The sequence below is a fragment of the Globicephala melas genome, chromosome 8 (genome assembly GCF_963455315.2).
Source record: "Globicephala melas chromosome 8, mGloMel1.2, whole genome shotgun sequence".
In the NCBI taxonomy this organism is placed as follows: Eukaryota; Metazoa; Chordata; class Mammalia; order Artiodactyla; family Delphinidae; genus Globicephala; species Globicephala melas.
In genome coordinates this window covers 69,564,937-69,569,984 of record NC_083321.1, presented here as the reverse complement: position 1 = coordinate 69,569,984, position 5,048 = coordinate 69,564,937, and positions in this window count along the sequence as shown.

Here is a 5,048-nt window from a genome sequence, read left to right as displayed (position 1 = left end):
CTTCGCGGCGCGCGGCCGGCTGGCCTTCTCTGCTCCGCCGCAGGCTGCTGGAGAACGCGAGGCGTCTCCGGTTGCCATGGTGACTGTGGATCCTCCCCGCCCCCAGCCGCTCCCAGTGGGCTTGTGCAGGTGACCCGCGCGCCCAGGAAGGCGCTGGAGTTGGGGAGCTGCAATTACTTACTGACCAAAGCAAAGGACTTTCTTTCCATTTATCTCTCGTTTGTTTGTGACACCAGTTTCGCAAGAGGGGGTTTACTATTCCTTGGTAGGGAAACTGAGATTAAGAAAAGCAGAGGATATTGTCCGAGGTTACACAACTAGAAGTGCCACAGCCGGAATCCGAATTCCGAAAAGTTTGGCCCCAAAGGCTAAAGAATAAATCACCACCTGGAACAAGTAGGGGCGGGAGGAGGGACTGGACAGTGAGTTCAAGGAAAGGTCTCTGGTTTCACGCAGTGCTTTGCTTGTCGTGTCCCGCTCCCTCCTACACTCACATGATCGAATAAATCAATGTTGAGGATTCCCAACTTTTGGATTGTAAGTTGTTGCTGTTGTTATTATTAATAAACAACTCCTGTAGTGTCTAAGCACGTTTGTATTCACAATCTATTTGAATCCATATAAAAACTAATTTTACACATGAGAAAATCAAACTCAGGAAAGTTTAATTTGAATAGCAAATGGGAAAATCTAGGGCTTTATTTGGAGCAAGAGGTTGCTTTTGTTTTGTTTTTGCAGTCTCTTTTTTTGTATAACACTTTGGCCTTATACCATGGATGCAATATCTTATCTGTCTAAGGATATTAATGATACACTTCATTTCCAATGTTACTTTCTTCTTGTATAATTGTTGCTTCCACCAAGTTACCAGTTCTGGTTTGTTTTGTTCTCTTAGTAGCTTTCCTCTACCTTCAGGTGATCTTTGACTGTCTTGCCCTATCTCGTAGTGGACATATGACTCTGTGCACACAGGTGGGCTTATCAACTGGGAGTTTCACTGATGGCTGATCTGTCTCGGCTGTTCAGTTGGGGAAGCCCTCATGTTGGTATTTTAAGGTCTTATCTCGTGAACTGCTCTGATTCTCCATGGAGTGACTCCTCCGGTCTCCCTGCTGGAGGGAATCAGTCTGGTACCAGCACCCTGGGAAGTGAGGGGGAGAGGAGAACTGAAGGCTTAATATGTAGAATGTAAGTATTCATGAAATTCCTGTTTCAGTATGGTGGTTCTGCCTTCAACTGTGCTTTGTACCTTCCATCCAGAGAGCCTGTTTGACTTCCTTCAGTGAATTACCTCCAATCTTCTGCTGGAGTGGAGGGGGGGGGGTCATCCATCTAGCTGCTAAGAATGGGGGATCTGGAGGTATAACTGCTTTATTTTTATTGTGATAAAATGTACATAAAATTTACTCTTTTAACCATTTTTAAGTATACAATTCAGTGACATTAAGTACATTCATAGTGTTGTACAGCCATCACCACTATCCATTTCCAGAATTTTTTCATTATTCCAAACAGAAATTGTACCCATTAAACAATAATTCTCAATTTCCCCCTCTCTCTGCCCTCTGGTAACCTCTGTTCTATCTTCTGTCTCTGTGAATTTGACTACTTTAGGTACTTCATATAAGTGGAATCATACAATCTTTTCCTTTTGTGTCTGGGTTATTTCATTTAGCATAATGTTTTTAAAGTTCATCCATGTTGTAGCATGAATCAGAATTGCATTCCTTTTTTAAGATTGAATAATATTCCATTGTATGTACATACAGCATTGTGTATATCTGTTCATCTGTTGATGGACGTTTGGGTTGTTTCCACCTTTAGGCAGTTGCAAGTAATGCTGCAATGAACACTGGTGTACAAGTATCAGTCTTGAGTTCCTGCTTTCAGTTCTTTTGAGTATATACCTAGAAATGGAATTACTGGATCATATGGTAGTTCTGTGTTTAATTTTGTGGGGAACCATTAAACTTTTTCAAGTGGCTGCACCACTTTACATTCCCACCAGCAATGCACAAAGGTTCCAATTTCTCTATATCCTTGTCAACACTTGTTACTTTTCTTTTTAAAAATATAACAGCTAGCTATCCTAATGAATGTGAAGTGGTATCTCTTCGTGATTTTGCTTTGCATTTTCCTACTGACTAGTGATTTGAGTATCTTTTCATGTGTTTACGGGTTGTTTGTATATCTTCTTTGGAGAAATGTTTATTCAAGTATTTTATCCATTTTTGAATTGGGTTTTTTGTTGAGTTTTAAGAGTTCTTTGTATATTCTGGATATTAATCCCTTATCAGATATATGATTTATAAATATTTGCTCCCATTTAATGAGTTGCCTTTTCACTTTGTTGATAGTGTCCTTTGATTTTAAAAAAGTTTTAATTTTGATGTAGTCCCATTTATCTATATTTTTCCTTTAATGAGGTGTTTTTTGTGACATATCCAAGAAATCATTGCCAAATCTAATATCATGAAGATTTTTTCCATTTGTTTTCTTCTAAAAGTTTTATAGTTTTAACTCTTACATTTAAGTATTTGATCATTTTAATTTTTGTATTAACATTATAGTGTGATGTAGGAGTCCAACTTCATTCTTTTGCACGTGGATACCCAGTTTTCCCAGAACCATTTATTGAAAAAGGCTATTTTTTCCTCCATTGAATTTTCTTGACACTATTGTCAAAAGTATTCAGTGCTCCATAAATGTGAGGGTTTATTTCTGGATTCAAAATTCTGTTCCATTGATATATATGTTTATCCTTATGCCAGTACCACAAGCTTTCTAGTAAGTTTTGAAATAAAAAAGTGTGAGTTCTCCAACTTTGTTTTTTTTTTTTTCGAGATTGTTTGGCGCTTCTGGCTTCTTTGCATTTCCATATGAATTTTAGGATCAGCTTGTCAATTTTTGTGAAGAAGCTAGCTGGAATTTTGATAGAATTGCATTGAATCTATAGATCAATGTGGGGGGTAGTGCCATCTTAACAATAATAAGTGTTTTGATCCATGAAAATGGGATGTCATTCTGTTTATTTTGTGCTTCTTTAGTTTCTTTCAACAATCTTTTATAGTTCGCAGAGCAAAAGTTTTGTACTTCTTTTGTTAAGTTTATTCCAAAGTACGTTTTTTCTTGTCAATGCTATTATAAATGAAATTGTTTTCTTAATTTAATTTTCAGTTTGCTCATTGATACTATATAAAACTAAAGTTGATTTTTGTATATTGATCTGGTATCCTGGAGCATTGCTGAACTCATTTATTAGTTCTTATAGTTTTTTCCCAGTGGATTCCTTATGATTTCTCATATACAAGATCATATCACCTGCATATAGAGATACTTTTAGTTCTTTTCCAATCTGGATGTCTTTTCTTTTCTTTTCTTGCCTAATTGCCCTGACTAGAATCTGCAGTAAAATGTTTAATAGAAGTGGTGAGAGCAGACATCCTTGTCTTCTTATTATTTTTTTTTGAAAATGTGACCTGTTTTATTTACTAGGGGAGCATTTGAAACTTTGAAAGAGAACATCCATTTTTTTAAAATTAATTTTTATTGGAGTATTGTTGCTTTACAATGTTGTGTTAGCCTCCACTGCACAACAAAATAAATCAGCCATACACATAGAGATATCCCCTCCCTTTTGGACTTCCCTCCCATTTAGGTTACCACAGAGAATTAGGTAGAGTCCCCTGTGCTATACAGTACGTTCCCATCAGTTGTCTATTTTGTACATAGTATCAATACACAGTATATGTGTCAATCCCAGTCTCCCAATTCCTCCCACTCCACCGCTTTCCCCCTTGGTATCCATACATTTGTCCTCTATGTCTGTATCTCTATTTCTGCTTCGCAAATAAGATCATCTACACCATTTTTCTAGATTCCACGTATATGTGTTATTATACAATATTTGCTTTTCTCTTTCTGACTTACTTCACTCTGTATGACACTCTCTAGGTCCATCCACCTCTCTACAAATGACCCAATTTCATTCCTTTTCATGGCTGAGTAATATCCCATTGTATATATGTACCACAGCTCCTTTATCCATTCCTCTGTTGATGGATCCTTGTCTTATTCTTAACCTTAGAGTGAAAGCACTCAGTCTTTCACCACTAAGTATGATGTTAAGTTTTGGGGTTTTTTTAGATGTCCTTTATCAGGCTGAGGAATTCCTTTCTATTCCTAGTCTGTTGAGAGTTTTTATCATGAAGTTTAGCTGTAACTCTTTGCTTTGTTATTTTAGTGGTTGCATTAGTGTTTATGGTATACAACTTTAACTTTTCATGGGCTACCTTCAAGAGATATTATACCGCTTTAGGCATATTTTAAGAGCATTCCAAGGACTTCCCTGGTGGCACAGTGGTTAAGAATCTGCCTGCCAATGCAGGGGACACGGGTACGATCCCTGGTCCCAGAAGATCCCATGTGCCGTGGAGCAACTAAGCCCATGTGCCGCAACTACTGAGCCTGCACACCACAACTACTGAAGCCTGCATGCCTAGAGCCCGTGCTCCGCAACAAGAGAAGCCACTGCAGTGAGAAGCCTATGCACTGCAATGAAGAGCAGTCCCCGCTCACCGCAACTAGAGAAAGCCCTCACGCAGCAACAAAGACTCAATGCAGCCAAAAAAAGAAATTCCATTTCTCTCCTTCCAGCCATTATATAACTGTTGACATATATTTTACTTTTAGATATGTTATAAACTCTGTAAAAATTGTTAATATTTTTCTTTAAACAGTCAATTATCTTTTAAAGATAATTTTCCAAATCTGTATCATAATATTTACTTGTAAAATTAATGAGACCATTTAACGTACTTTGACAATCACAAACATTTGCAATTATCTTTTCTATATGACTAATAGTTTTTTTAAACCATCTTAACCATTTTAAAGTGTTGAGTATATTTACATTGCTGTGTAATGGATCTCTAGAACTTTTCATCTTGCAAAACAGAAACTCTATACCCATGGAACACCAGCTCCCTATTTCTCCCTTCCCCCAGACCCTGGCAACAACCATTCTACTTTCTGTTTCTATGAATTTG